General features: G+C 43.4%; 3 protein-coding genes and 1 pseudogene across 11 annotated transcripts in view; 1 reads left to right on the top strand and 3 right to left on the bottom strand.

The window, feature by feature from the left end:
• Positions 1-3,283, top strand: part of LOC124990512 (zinc finger protein 264-like) — a 28,255-nt pseudogene extending 24,972 nt beyond the window's left edge.
• The window catches only part of LOC124991706 (immunoglobulin lambda-1 light chain-like), a 1,192,366-nt gene that overhangs the window by 231,784 nt on the left and 944,051 nt on the right, over positions 1-16,531 (bottom strand). The window lies entirely within an intron of this gene.
• The window catches only part of LOC124991707 (immunoglobulin lambda-1 light chain-like), a 1,154,667-nt gene that overhangs the window by 236,243 nt on the left and 901,893 nt on the right, over positions 1-16,531 (bottom strand). The window lies entirely within an intron of this gene.
• LOC124991709 (immunoglobulin lambda-1 light chain-like) overlaps positions 1-16,531 on the bottom strand; it is a 981,515-nt gene that overhangs the window by 240,758 nt on the left and 724,226 nt on the right. The window lies entirely within an intron of this gene.

Here is a 16,531-nt window from a genome sequence, read left to right as displayed (position 1 = left end):
CAACCTCAGGATAGAACGATATAACAAGGTGATAAGAATTTCTCAGCTCCACTGTATCTTATGAAACCTGCACTACATATGCAGTCTACAATAACCAAAACATAATTACAGCAGTGCAAGACTGGGTAGATATAATAGATCTGTACATACATAAACAGACACACATACAGAGAGAGACAACTATTCATTGAATCAGTTTATATGATTGTTGTAGATGGTGAGATCAAAATCTGCTGGGCAGTCTGCAGCCTGATAATTCAGTAAGAGTTAAGGTCCAAGTCTTGAGTCTGAGTTCAGCAGGACAGTACTTTGGAAATGTCAGTATTTGCTCTAAAGATCTTGACTCTTCATGAGACCCTGGGGACTTCATAGAGGACAACCTGCTTTACTCAGTGATAACTAATTAAATGTTAATCACAAATGAAAAACAACTTCAGTCAGCATCGATACAGGTGTTGAACAAAATCAATGTGGGAAGGTGGCCTAGCCAATCCAAAAATCAACCATCACTTAAGTTAGTGAATAGATGAAAGGCACACTTTCTTAAAAAGAATCAAAGAGGGTGAAAAATAAAAATAAAAACATTGAACTTAAGGAGAAAATAGAAAATGAAGAGATAAATTGTACATTTAAACAAATTATATATTGAATTATTTATCAGTGATTAAATGTCACTACTAAAACACATATATGATTAGACTGAACTTTACACCAAGATTCAACCATATATGTTGCTTACAAGAAACCCAATTTGAAAACTTTAAAAACACAAAAATCAGTCCAAACTGGGGAAAATTTTCCTCTCACAGTGACAAACCCATATACCTATAGCCATCTGATATTTGCCAAAGATGCTAAAAATATATCTTGGAAAAAAGACATGCTTTTAAATAAATGATACTGGGAAAATGGAGAGCTATATGTACCAAAATGAAGTTAGACCCCTGTCCCACACCCACTACAAAATTCAAATTGAAATGGATCAAAGACTTAGGAATTAGAATAGAAACTTTACAACTACTGAAAGAAAACACGGGGACAAAACACCATCATATAGTTGCTGGTACCAGCTTCCTTAACAGGACTCCAAAGGCAGAAGAAATAAAAGCAAGAGTCAATAAGCAAGATGCCATCAAAGTAAAAAGTGTTCTGCAGCAAAGGAAACAATAAAGAACTTGACGAGGAAGCCGAAGAAAGGAGAGAAAATCTTGACCAACGATTTGCCTAATAGGGGATTAATGTTCAGAATATACAAAGAACTCAAAAAACCGTAGCTCCAAAAAACAAATAGTTGAATTAATGAATGGGTAATAGAACAAACAAATTTCTCAAAGAAGAAACACAAATATCCAATAAATATAAGACAAAATGTTCAACATCTCTAGCAATCAGGGAAATGCAAATGAAAACTATACTAAGATTCATCTCACTTCAATCAGAATGCAATGACCAAGAACACAGGTGGTGGTCGCAGCGCCATTTGTCTCTGCCCTCAGCACCCTGTGGTCTGGAGTTCCCGGCTGGTCCTGTGGACCTCCCCGCCCGCTCCATCCTTCGGCCCATCCACAAGGGGCTTGTGTCCTGGCCGCCCGCGTGCCTTGCCTCCCTGGCCACCAGCGCCAAAGCGGCTGGAGGGCTCCTCAGGAGTACACCGCGGGCCCGCGATGGCCGCGCTGGTGACTGCAGCCACATGCGGCCACAGCCAGTGCAAAAGACCTGAGCTGGGCTGAGCCCGGCGCGCAGTTGCAGGGCGCTGTGAGCAGCCAGCCTCAGGGCACCAGTCCCCGTGGGCCCGCCTAGGGACGGCCGGGAGTCTTCCAGAGGCAGCAGTATCCCGTGTGGGGCGGTGACCCTTTGCCCCTATGCTGCCTGGCTGTGATGTCCGTGCCCCAGGGAAAGGGCTTTTGGCGTTCAGCAAAGGAGCAGGAGCTAGTTAACCTGGGGCCTTCCTGGTCGTCTGGGAGGCCCACCGTGCCTGTGGACTCAGCAGGCCTTGGGCCCAGGGTCCAGGTGGTTGCCTGCATTGCTGGTGTCGCTTTTGAGCAAGCAAGGCTGCGCCTCATACCTGCAAATGATCATAAATATTTTCAGGAATGACTTAAGTGTACTTAGGAGCAATAACAGGTGGACACGCTGCACAACCTCATGCATTAGAGTCACCCTGACGCGGAAAATGTCAAGGTTCCCCTTGGGCCTTGGACCAGAGTCACCTGTTACATTCTGCCCCTGGTGTTAAGGTGTGTGAATTGGGGTCTGTGACCTTTGACAATGTGGCTGTGACTTTCACCCAGGATGAGGGGGGCAGGTGGACCCAGCTCAGAGAATCTTGTAACAGGAGGTGATGCTGGAAACTGTGGGATCCTGGTCTCCCTGGGGTATCCCCTTCCAAACCCTTAGCTGATTTTCCAGCTGGAGAACGGGCAGCAGCTATGGACTGTCATGATAGACCTCTCCCAGAGTACCTGTCCAGGTGACAGTGGAAAACCTAAAGCCACCAAACTTACTACTTGTGAGCCAACCTTTTCTGAGGGCGCCCTCCTCCAGGGACTGTTAACACAAGGGACTGCAGGGTGCTCCCAGCTGGTGCAAGCAAGGTGTCAGGATGTGACATCTGGAGTGCAGGAGGGACACTTGAGACCAGGCATAGAGCTGCAGGAGAAGCTTCCTGGGACAATTAGCCCTGGACATGGTTGTTTAGGGGCAGCTGAGGACACAGGTTCAAGGATTGTACAGGATGAGGAGGAAAATATCTGCAAATGTAACCAATGTGGGAAAGTGATTAACAAGAAACACCTCCTTGCTGGATGTGATAAAATCCACTCTGGAGTGAAACCCTATGAGTGCACAAGTGTGGGAAAACCTTCATTAAGAGCACGCACCTCCTCCAGCACCAGATGTGGATCCACAGGGGGAGAGGTCCTACGAGTGCCTGGAGTGTGGGAAGGTCTTCAACCACAGGTCCTACCTCACCCAGCACTTGCACATCCACTGCAGGGAGCAACATTGTAAGTGCAGCGAATGTGGAAAGGCCTTCACATACTACTCCAATTTTGTCTTGCATAGCAGGAGACACACTGCAGAGAAATGCTTTGTGTGCACTGAGTGTGTGCAGGTGTTCTAGCATAGGGGAGGTTTCCTGAGACACTATGTGGTCCATGGTGGGAAGAAACCCTAAGAGTGTTTTGAGTGCAGCCACGTCTTCAAACACAAGTCACACCTCCCGTGGCACCAGCAGACTCACACTGGGAAGGAGCCCTAGGAATGCAGGGAGTGTGGGAAGTCCTTTTTTCTTTCTTTTTTCTTTTTCTTTTTTTTTTTTTTGTGAAGGTTTGTATCAGGGTTTTGCTAAATAACCCATGGTGGTTTTCAACTTGTGATCCTCCTGGATCCCAGTAGCTGGGATTACTGGCATGTGCCTTTTCTCCTGATTCTTTATGTTGTTTTAAATACCTAAAATGTGGACAATGTGGACATTTTCTTGGTTTCTGTGTATTGATTACTGTAGCTGAGTGGTAATTCTTCAAACGTGGTAAGTAATTATTCTTATTTAAAACTCATTAGCATTTTTTTGTTCCTTTAACTTTCAATTTTCATTTTGGGATAAGTTTTTTCAATATTACAAAAAAAATCCAGGTAGCCTTTTCATAGAAATTAAATCTGATCCATTAAAAAACAAAGAATACAAAAAATAATAAATGCTGCTGAGATTGTGGGGAAATAGGTACATGAGTACATTGTTGATGGTACTGCAGACTAATACAACCACTCTGAAAAGCAGCACGAAGATTCCTCAGAAGTCTAGGAATGGAACCAATAGATGACCCAGCTATCCCAATCTTTGGTGTTTTCCCAAATGATCGAAAATAGGCAGGGTGAGAGAGAGGGGTTTGTTTTATTTTTCTACATGTAGCTATCCAGTTTTCCTTCATCAGTTGTTTAAAATGCTATCTTTTTTTTTTCAAAATACATTTTGGCTCTCTATATACATACAGCCATTTGAATGTTTGTAGCCACACACTTCACAGTAGCTAAATTATGAATTCAACCCAGATGCCCATCAATAGATGAATGAATCAAGAATGAATCAAGAAAGTGTGGTGTGGAACACAAATGATTTCTAGTCATGCATAAAAAAGAAAGAAATTGTGGAATCTGCTGGTAGAGTGGGTGGAAATGGAGAGTGTCAAGCAAGTGAAATAAGCCAAACTCAGAAACTCAAAGGTCAAAAGTTTTCTCTCATCTGCGGAAACTAGAGTACACTAAGGGAAAGAGTGAGGGAAGGATAGGATAGTATGAAGAACCAAACAAATACAAATTAACAGATGGGAGAAAGAAAGTTGAATAGAGCTGAAGAAGAAGGATGGGAGAGGGGAGGGAGGAAAGAAGGAAAAGGAGTCATCATGAACTGAAATCAAGTTCTAGGCATGCATGAGTGTGTCAGCACAAACCCAACTACTATGTGTAAATAAAGATCTACTAAAAATAAATTAAGTTAAAAATGCAAAGTTAAAAACAATCAAAACAAGTAATTCTCCTCTTAATCACCTGTGCTCATTTCTTTCAGATCATTTGGAATCAATATGATTTTTCGGTGTTCCTCACCATTTTTCACTTAGAAAAGTTTCAAGCATACAAAAATCAAGTATACAATATAATGGTCACTTGTACCTTCTACCCAGCATAAAAAATAAAATATTTTGAAACGTGTGCATCAGTTTTCCCATCACTTCTTCCCCGCTAGTCTCCAAGTTCTAGATCTTGATGCTAGAACTGAGGGAAAATGAGACACACAAACGCTGAATCAAGTTGAGGAAGTGGGGCCTCGAAGATGTAGGTGAACACAGAAGGCAGGCAGGGAAGCCAAGGTGTCTTCACTCACGGTGGGACAGCCCTTGCATAAACATGTTGTTTGAAAGACTATGAAGGACTCTCTGTCCATATTCATGGTGGGAGAAGATCTGCAGTCTATCTATCCTGATAACATACTTCAGATCCTCACTGCAATCTTAAGATTTACAGGTATAAGTTTCCCTCCATTGATGAAGCTGTATTTCCTAAATATTGCATGTTGTGATTTTGTATTTAAAAAATTTGAAATGTTCTAACATACATATGGGGATTATATATTTTTTAATTAATTTTTTAATTTTTACAGACTGCATTTTGATTCATGGTACACAAATGGGGTACATCTTTTGTTTTTACAGTTGTGCATGATGTTGATTCATACCATTCATGTAATCATACATGTATATAGGTTAATGATAGCTGTCTCATTCCACCATTTTTCATACACTCTCCTTCTCATTTCCCTCTACATAATCTAAAGTTCCTCCATTCTTCTCTCATCTCCCACCCCTCACCCCCATTACATATCATCTTCCGCTTATTAGGAAAACATTTGGTCTTTGGTTTTTTGGGATTGGCTTATTTCACTGAGCATGATATTCTCCAATTCCATCCATTTATCTGCAAATGCCATAATATTATTCTTTATGGCTAAATAATATTCCATTGTGTATGTATACCACACCACTCCTTGGTTTATACCCAAAGGACTTAAAATAAGCTTACTACAGTAATGCAGTCACATCAACATTTATAGCAGTTCAGTTCACAATAGCTAGGTTGTGGAACCAACCAAGATGCCCTTCAACAGATGAATGGATAAAGAAACCATGATTAGATTGTAACCTACAAATTTTTTGAAGGTCTCCTTTTTTATTTCCAATTGATGGATGATTTTGCAAATTTCTTCAGTTACTAATTCAATTTGATTATCTAAGTATGCATGTAATTGTGCTTATTAATATTTGATATGTGACCTAGAATATCGACAATCTTGGGAATCATCCTGTAGATACATGAAACATATCATATGTATTCTCCTGTTGCAGGTGAGATTTTCACCAATTAATTTAGTTCAAAGTTGGTTGCCAGTGTTGTTCAAGTATTTTATATTCTTATTGAATTTCTGTAGAGTCATTATATTAAACTCCAAGGGGGAGATATTGAAATGCTACTCAACTTCTCAAATCATGGGCACATTTAACTTATTCTCCAGACAAGAGACCTTCTATGCTATCTCAATACTATCTTAGATTAAAGGCAGAATTCCAACCACACGTGACAATACCAAAGTAATTGTCAATGATAACAATCTTGCTCCTTTACTGGTTAGGATGCCATCAAGTTTTTAAATTTTTTTCTATCAAGAAACTCATGCTTCAATATCAATCAGAAACTGAGCACACATATGTACTGAATAAAATAGAAAACACAAAAAAGTAGGTGCATATGTACATAATAGCTCCCAGTGGATACTTTGTTCTAAAAGAATAAAGGGTTTTACATTCAGTTGAATTATTTCATACGTTCAACAAATACTAACTGATTTCTAACTTGATATACTGTCCCAGACACTATATAGTTTTTTTGAGATGAAGAAGAAACAGAAATACCTGCTCCTAGAGCAAATTCACAGAAGAAAAGGGTGCACTAGGAATAGTTCCTTACCAAAAACAGCTATTGAAGTGGCAAGAAGTTTGTGACTCAACTGCATAGGGATAACAATTCTACCCACACATTTGCTGCATTCAGAGGAGGGCTGATGGAGAAAGGATAGACATGATGAAATCTTTCTCAGCTCCATCTGACCACATAAATAACTGAACAGTTTTCGGGGTTGCCCCTCTGTTTTCTGTATCCCTAGGGGCTGAGTCCTGCTCTGGAACTCACCAATTCCATGAGCAACAACTCTGAGCTCCGAAGGAATGGTGTAGTGGGAACCTCTCTCCAGCCAGAGAATAATAGATCCCTGGTAGGAAACCACCCCAACCTGTCATTCAGGAAAAAATATAAGGTGCACTTCCACCATAGCCTGGACCATCCTTCTCCTTGGAGTCCTCACTTACATACAGCACAGGTGCAGCCACAGAGTTCCAACCAAATCACCCAGCCCAGGGATGTGGGACTCCATCTGCCCTGACTCTGACTTCAGCAGGGCCCTGTTGTGGTGGGAAGGATGCTCAGGATCCTGATGTCAGAGCAGGTGCTGTAGTGTGAAATCCCCACACTGGGCTCACTGAGAGGCGACAGCTGCCAGGATAGAGGGGCATTTTGCTTACATATTCAAGTTCATGGATGATGGATCCAGAGGGGATCGCCTGAGGGTCCAGAGAATCCCTAGAGCTCATCCACACCAGCCAAAATTGAATCTCCCGGTGGATACCCTCATTGTCTTTCTCAACACTACTTATTTCCTTGCAGGTTCTGTGGCCTCCTAAGAGCTGAATCGGACACCTTCAGTATCAGTTACTTCAAGCCAGACAGCCTTGATCACATACTCTGGAGATAAATTGGGGAATAAATATGTATCTTGGTACCAACAGAAGCCATCACAGGCACCTATGCTGTTCATTTATGGGGATAGCAACAGCCCTCAGGAATCCCTGACAGAGTCTCTGGCTCCAACTCAGGAAATAGCCATCCTGACCATCAGTGGGCTTCAGGCTTTGGATGAGGCTGAATATTAATGTACCACCTATCATGGCAGTGAAAACAGTTTTCAGTTGACATGCAGTATCACAGACAGATGCGGACATCAACTAGGAAACAACCCACTTAGGCCTGACTCTCACTGTCATGTGCCCTCTGAGCGAAGACTGAGACCATGGTCTTGACTTGCTCACTCACTTTCTTTAGTGTCACCCACACTACAGAAACGTAGTGTATCTCTTATAAATGTGGTTCTTTCACAGAATTAGTTGCATTTTAAATCTGAAATCCTGTCATTTTATTCTAGAACCTTGTAGAGCCTAGATCCGAGCTTCTTAGGATGGAGAACATCTCCATAGAGCCTGATCTGTGCATAAGACTGTCCCTTTTCTCCCTTTCAACACAGAATATAGCAAATGAAGGCCCCATTCTTAGACTTGCTGTAATTGAGAACTTGCTCTTGAGAAAGACAAAGTATGCTGAGCACAGTAGGATTGTGTACACAGAATGAGATATGCCATTTTACTCAGACCAGTTTCTCTGAGAACAATATGTCCCTACTTCAGGTGAGAACAAAGAGCACACATAGCCCGGCATAGTAGTGCACACCTGTAATCCCAGAACCTCAGGATACTGAGGCTGAAGGATCACAAGTTTAAAGCCAGCCTCAGCAACCTTAGCGAGCTCAAAGAAAATTAGTAAGAAACTGTCTCAAAAACAAACAAAACAACAATAAAACAATACGTGCTGGGTATGTGGCTCATGGTTAAGTATCCTTCGGTTAAATCCATGCCCCACTCCAATATGAGCACACATGGCTCTTAGGTGTAGGCAAGCACATCAATAAGCATTTGGAAAAGTATATCTGTTCATTATGTTCATCATAAATGTCATGATCTTGTTACAATACCCCATAGGGTCTATTTTGGGATTCTCTTATGTCAAAACATAAACACAATTTTCTTGTTCCCATCATGAATTTGTGTTATGTTGTGGAGTCCTCTGGACCCAGGGCCACCAAACTGCAACATGACACCTCTGCCTGCACCTGCTGCTCAATTTCCTGCTCTAGGATTCAAACACTAGACCACACTCTTCACTCCTGATACTTACATGGGAGCAACACTTCCAGTGCAAATTTGCTCCTTTGAGAAACATGATTCACCATCAAAACTTCATTTTTCTTTAAGAATTGTGCCCAATTCTTACAGAGGCCATGAAGAGAAATCTGGTGGCCTACAAGATGGTTAACCTGACACACAAGCAGTAACCCTGATCAGGGTTCAATCAACAGAGTGACGATCAGGACAATGGGCATGTAGATCTCCAGCTACACAGGAAATCCAGAGACAGCAGAGGAAATGCATTCAACTGAATAAGGAAATGTATGGGAAACCACTGGAATACTTCCAGAATATGAACAATCTGTTTCCTGGATGCTGGGGTAGAACAGACTTTGCAGGGACCTCCAACTTAGCAGTTATTTTTCATCAACAGTGACCTCACTTCTCAAAATTCTGGATTCATGGGATCTTAAGACCTTAGGATGACTGTTACAGCTCCTCCTGTGATGCTCATATGCAAGAGGAAATGTCCACCACACAGTTGATCTCTCAGGCAGAAGAGAAAAGTTTCCCTGGGAAGATGTCCATCACAAGACTTTTATTCTTAAATAAAAGTCTGTTTTAGTTAGCTTTATTACTGCTGCAACCAAATCACCGGGCAAAAACTATTGAGGAGGAAAAATGTATTTGGGTGCTCATGGTTTCAGAGGCCTTGGTTCATACACAGCTGACAAAATTACTTGGGGCTTGAGGCAAGGGAGAACATCATGAAAGAAGAAACTAGTTCAGACATGATCAGGAAGTAGAGAAAGGTATCTCTTGAACAAAGACATATATACCCCAAGGCATGCACCCAGGAACCCACCTCCACCAGCCACACACAACTTGCCTACTATTACCAATCAATTCCTACCAGAGGATTAACTCACTTATTGATTTAATGGTCTTATAACCCAATAATTTCACCTCTAAAGTCTCATGCATTGTCTCCCACATGAGCGTTTGGGGGGTACCTAATATTCAAACCATAGTACGTCCCATAAACCAGTCCCTGCACCAATTGTCAAAAATAATCTGATAAAATGGGGAAATGTCTATAAATTTAAATGAAAAAAGAGGATGATGCAGAGGGGACTGTCTGCAGAGTCCAAAGATCCAGTGTATCTAATGTGCAACCCTTCCTGCACGATGGGAAAACCCTGCAATTAGAGGCTGTTACTTGTTCCTGCGCATTCCCAGGATGGAAAGTGGACCAGACCAGAGTTGGTCTGAATAAATCTTCATTAAGTGGCAGCAAAAATACTACTGCACAGTCACTTCGCATCCACAGCTGCCACTAATTGAAGTCAATCTCTGAGTCTTGTTCCTCACTTTTCCAAGCCTCCGAAACACAATAATGATCACTCAGCACTCCAGAGATGGGTACCTGGATGCCTCAGGTGGACCCTGCTAATTCCTCATCCAAATGAGTGTATTCCTGTTTCCATGGCTCCTCTGAGCCCCTTCTGAGTCTTGGCCAGGAAGCCAACAATAGGAAGAAGATCTGCACTCCTTAGATCAGGAAATAATAGATCTGTGTAGAATATTCTGGGGCAGGTGCAGACTCAGAAAATAGTTCAGTGTGGAGGAACCATCGGGGGGGAGCAGAGACCTTACTGATGACTGAGGATCGGGTAGTCAGGTTTTCCCAAGGATTCTAACATCAGGAGGGTTAGTGACTGAGATATGGAGGTAAAAGTGTCCTTTTCCTATAGCACCATTGTCCTTGCCATACACAATTCTGCTGGCTCCATGTCTGTCAGATCTGACCTGGAGGTGTGCCTTTCTCTGATGTATATCAATCTCTTTGATTCCCTGGTCTATCCATTTGTCTTAAAACTCTGTTGCCATAAACAACCATACTCCCTGTGATCACCAGAGCCCTACTTGTCTTCACTCTAATTGGACTGCTGCCTGAACAGCCAGACACCACTGCTTCTCATATTTAGGAGACTCCTCCACCATTTGCTCTTCACTTGTCTGTACTTGTTACTATCTCGGAAGCAGTGCTAAATTTTCATTTTGATTTCTCAGTGTGAGGCATAAAATACTTGCTTATTAACTTTGTATTGGCTGAATTAAGTTTCATTGGTTTTTGTGGTATTACTGAATGAATCAATAGGGCTCTACCACTAAGCATCATTTTCATTCCTTGTTTTATTTTTTTCTAGTTTGTGTGTGTGTGTGTGTGTGTGTGTGAGTGTGTATGTGTGTGTGTGTGTGTGTGTACACGCATATGTGTGTGGTTTATTGGTGTTATTCTTGAGACAGGACCTGGAGTACTTGATAAGGCTTGCCTTGAAATAGTGATCTCCCTAGCTCAGCCTTCCTAGTATCTAGGGTTACAAATCTGTACCCCCATGCTTAACATAAGTTGTTCTCACTTGATATATTTTCCCCAGCAAACGAAGATCTCTTAATTATACTAAACACTTACATGAGGAGTTTATGGATTTTGCAGACCCTGAGACTCTTCTAGATGAACATTTCCATCACCTGACATCACCCTGGCTCTTGGCGCACACTGGGATATTGAGACAGAACTTAGGACCTGCCACAATAATTCAGAGCCAAGGGAAAAAAATGTACAGCACTTCGCACATCTTTAAACATTCCATGTACACTTAGCATTATAGGATTTTTATTCCGGATTTCCAATGAGGATCTGCGTGATCTTGGATAGGAGCCTGAACCTGTTTATGTCCTTGCTGTCTCTGGTAGGGCAGGATAAAAAGAGTCACTACACTGGGTTCTGTGAAAGAACGTCTAATGTGCAGACAGGACTCTGCACATTAATATCCAAACTCTGGTAGAAATAATTATGAACAGGACACACCAAAGCACTCAGATCAAAATTAATCACCTTCATCCTGAGCCAGGATTATTCATGGGAAGGGACCTGGACTTCACTTCAGTATAATTACAAAACAGCACTGTTTTTCAAGTCACCTGCTGAACAGGAGCAGGAGCAACACAGGGTCAGGATTTCAGCCTGCATGTAAAATACAGAGACCATTGACACTAAGCTTTACTTGGACAGGACAGAAGAGGAGTGAGACAAGGAAAGAATAGGCAGACATCACCCAGACTGAGAGCAGCTGGTGGTGGAGCATCCCTTGGGTTGAGCTTGGGCTAGAAGTCTACTCCACAACTGTCTGTGTCCTCAGGGCTGAGCCCTGCTCTGGACAAAACAAGACTCCTCCAGCAGCATCCCAGAATGCAGGCTGATTTACATAATGGGCAAAAATTTCCATCAAGTGGAGAAGATATCCCTGGGAGGAATCCAGACCAGCCTAGGACTCAGGAAGCAGTACTGGGGCAAACTCACCATGATCTGGACATCCCGCTTCCTCTGCCTACTATTTCACTGCACAGGTGCTTCTCCAGGGCTCTCACCCATCCACTCAGCCCAGTTCTATGGAACCAAACTGACCCTGACTCTCAGCTCAGCAAGGTCCTGCCTGTGGTGGGGAGGATGCTCTGGAACCTGCTGCAGGATGGGGGCTGTGTGAGTCTGAGTGTTCCAGCTGCCAGGAAACAGGGTAGTTGTGTCTTGTGTTCAAAGTTTCCATCCTGGAGTAAGCCCACTAGCCACTTGTGCTGAGGTTGATTGGTGTGGTGCCCTGTTGCAAAACAAGTCCATGAACTGCATCCATGCCTGGGAGCACGATCTCCTGGGACTGTTCCCTCATATTCATGAATACAACTAATTTTTTTCTTCTTGCAGATTCCATGGCCACCTATGAAGTGATTCAGCCATTTGCCCAATCAGTGGCCCCACAATAGACAGCTAGGATCATCTGTGGGTGCAACAGCATTGGCATGTATCTTGCACAGTGGTATCAGCAGAATCCAGACAAGAGTCATGTAGCAGTCATTAAGGTATCCCTGACCAATTCTCTGGCTCAACTCAGGAAACTAAGCCATGTTGTCCATCATTGGGATCCAGACTAGGGACAAAGTTGACTATACTGTCAGGAGTGGAATGGCAATGATGCTCACAGTGACACAGGCAGACAGGGAAGTGAGAAAAAAAATCTGCCACCAGCCTGATTACTGAGGATTCTCCCTTCCCTGATCACAGTGGAACTAAAGAACCCAGCACACAGATGGATGCTTCCAGTTCTTCCTGTGCCCTGACACTCCTGAGAGATGGGGCCATCTTTCTGAACTCCTACGGGCTCAGCTTCCTCTATTTTGACTTGAGTAGAATATTTCAAGTGGTATGAGCTTCCAGCTTCTTAGGACTGTCAAGAAAGCTCCAGCAAGTCTATGAGCAGTAAGGGAGAAAAACCCAGACATGCTTATACTGGGATCTCAGAAGAGGGATGACAATGGAAGTTATTAGTAAAGTTTGGATTCTGTACTTGAGTGGATTTATGTATGTCTCAAAAGGAAGGAACAAACTAAAATGTGGTCACATCTGTTCCACAATAGCAAAGGTTCAGAGGATATTGTGAGATGATTAGTGAGTCTTGATTACTAAATATTTGATAACTGAACAGTTTGCCCAGGTGAAAAGTGTGAACTCAGAGCAACTGTTTGTGGACAATTGCTTTCAGGAATGTCCTGAAGCAAAGAGTTACTGATTATTTCCTCATCTTCCTGGGCACAAGAGACCTGGGCACTCCAGGTGCAGTGGCACACGTCTGTAATCCTAGTGGCTTGGGAGGTTGAGGCAGGAGGATCCAGAGTTTAAAGTCAGTCTTTGCAAATGTGAGTCACTAAGCAACTTAGTGAGACCCTGTCTCTTAATAAAACACAAAATTGGGCTGGGGATGTGGCTCAGTTTTCAAGTGCCCCTGGATTCAATCCCTGGTCCCCCCACAAAAAAAGAGAAAAAAAAAAGAAAGAGTCCTGGGTTCAATACTAAGATGAAAAAAGTGGTCCATAGCCCCAACACACATTCACTGCAGAATGAGAGTGACCATAACAGAGGGAGGAATGTGTGAGGTTTCCAGAGGGAAACACACACACAAAAACACCTCTCCACCTGTAGGGCTGAGACCACCTGGATCAGTGGCCCAATTTGCATTATTCACTGCCCACTGGATAGGAATGATCTTGTTAAGCTCATCCCAAGTGGATGCTAGAATGGGATCATGATTGAGTGAATGGGTCCCCCAGAGATTTTGTTCTGGGCTAGACCAAAATGCAGGAGGAGCCTGGTCCTTCCTGATTCAGTTCCTTTCCTGCAATATCCCCAGTCTCCTCCCTCGTGCTGTATGTAGGGACCCTTCTTTCCCACTAACGTTCCCCACACACTTTCATGTTTTCCCCTCCCACTCGCCTTCATCAAGTGCCCCCCTCTGCACAGACAGGTTCCTGTCTATGTTGCATGCCAGACCCAGAGACATGGCCAGCAGCTTCTCTTCCCACCCAGCTACAGATCAACCATGGGGATGCCATAGGAGACAGCCCCAGAGATGCTTCCACAATCAGGTAGTTGCCAGTGGTATGGCCTGCGCATCCTGGGATCATCTAATATGCCACAAATCTGCCCATAAGGACCTTCTATCAGGCTCCCTGAACAAATAAGCCTCAAAGGAGAACCTCTGAGGTCATCTTGGATGCCTCCTGCTTTACACACCTCACTCCACCTGCCAGAATCTCCTATGTGTCTAAAAGTCCTTTGTAATCCAGTTGGTATTACTAGCATCTGTCCTCACTACTCATGGTAACTGAACAATTAAGTACAAAATAAAGACTCAGACACCAATTTGTACAAGGAGAAATAAGTAATATTCATTTATTAATTCATTTATTCACAGTAATGATCATAAAGAGCCTAAATTTCACAAGAATTGCACCTCAAATGTGTAATGTGATGTTTCAAGAGAAAAATCTGGTTTGTGGTTAATTTGCACATTGTTCTTCATGCAGTAAGTGGTTGCTACCAATATTACCATGGCCACAATGTGGATATGCCCTCTGCAGTGTGAGTGTGATCCTATATTACGACTGGATTGCTTCTATCTTAGTCCAGGCTACTGAACCCGTAGCCTCTTCCTTCCTAGGTGAATGACAGAAGACAAGGAGCCCTGTCTGGCTATGGGCACAGGACTCAGAGCTCTGGGGTATTTCCACACAATGACCTGAATGCCTCTCCTTCACCTGTATTCACAGGTGATCACTGAGGCTCTGTATATGGGATTAGTCCCATCCTCATAACCCCAAGACATACCCTAAGCCTGATCTCAGACCTGGGCATGTTGCAGAGGGCAAATCCCTAAGAATGAGCCTTACAATATCCTCAACCTTCAGATCTGTGGGATTTCCTAAGGCTGAGTTCCCCCAAATAGAAGTGATCCTGAGACACTCATCTGCTGTAGGGTTCGGGCAATGGTTAAGAGAGAACCAGCAAAAGCCCAACCAGTCCTGAGAAGCAAGATGAACTCTCCAACTGCACATTTTCTCCAGCTCTAACGTGGACATGGCCCACAGAAACTACCACCTGCAGGCTTAGCTGGTCTCTTGGTGGTGAACAGGCCATGGTTGTGGGGACAGCAGTGAACCATGGGGTACACTAGTCCTGGAGTCCAGCCTGGCTTTGAAGATAAACCCTACCCTTCATGATCATGCTTTGCCATAAAGAGCTCAGGAGTAGAACTCAGCACAGTCTGGTCTGTTTCCAAACTTGACAATGCTGGTGTCTTTGGCAGGACCTGAAGCATTCTTGGTTTCAGTGTTACCTGATATGAAATGGGGACACCTATGCTTACATTAGGACACTTGTTTTTGAGACCTAAATGAAATAAATCCAGGTCCTGGGATCTCTCTGTGGGAATCCAAGGGAAAGAACTCAGCCAGGAATGTACTTTCTCCATGGTCAGAACATGTGTCCCTATGTCTGAGCAAGCAGGCAGTTTGGGTTTATCAAAATGTTGCCCAAGGCTAAAGTAGAAATGCATGATGATGAACTGAGATGTAGAATTAAAAAAAAGTTAGTTATAAAGATGATGATGATGATGTTGATGACAATGATGACCGTGATTTAAGAACCATACAGTTCTTCAGTGCAGAAAGATCCAGTGTTCCCCCTGAACTGACAACTGTTCTCATTGCCATGGAGGGTGGAACCAGACCTGACAGTAAACATACAGGAGTCTGGCTCCACAGTGAGTACCATTCATATTTCTCTGTTCTTTTGTTTTTGCAGAAGAATTGTAGACAGAAATTTCTCTTTTTCCCTAAAGAAAACAAAGCACCAGGGTTGGAATATTTCCCTGGCCTGGGTGACAGGGGCTCTACCTGCTTCACAGGCTTGTGTACCTCAGATGAGAACTCACTTTGTTGTTATTGTCAGGGATGGGTGAGGGCAGCTGCTGTTCCATCACAGGTGACATTAGCTTTGGGGTCACTATTGACAGGTAGACTAAAGCTCTGAATCTCCTCCATAAGCAGGAAGCAGCATAAATGCATCAAGGAGGAGCCAGAATGGAGGCTGGGTATTCTCCGGGTGATCTCTAGAGGGAGACCTGCCCCAGGGTCAAAAGATGTCCAGAGAATAGTCTTTGGAATGGAAGTCAAGGCAATCCATTCTAATCATGACTGAAGTAACCAATTTCTGAGGGTCAGGCTCACACAGTGGTAGTATTATAGTGCTGAGGGCATGGGACGGAACTGGCACTCATGAGAAAATCACTTGGAAATGGGCTGAAGGAAACTGGTCCCAAGCGTCAGCCTGGGGAGCCCCTGAAGGACTGTGGGTCACTGGGGAGAATATCCAAAATCCCCGGTGCTGCAGGAAGGAACTCAGTGTTACAGGACAGGGATCCCAGGACATGCATCCTTCATGTAGGATGGCTGCCTGGGCCTTCTGTCCACTCTCAAGGTACATCCTCACTATCCAGCAGTGGTTCCAGGCCTGATTCCTATCAACTGGCACGTTTTCCCACTCTCTACTGACTCTCTCCCTCCGAGAAAGATCT

Source organism: Sciurus carolinensis, chromosome 8 (assembly GCF_902686445.1).
Source record: "Sciurus carolinensis chromosome 8, mSciCar1.2, whole genome shotgun sequence".
Lineage (NCBI taxonomy): Eukaryota > Metazoa > Chordata > Mammalia > Rodentia > Sciuridae > Sciurus > Sciurus carolinensis.
This window is presented reverse-complemented; position numbering and strand designations above follow the sequence as displayed.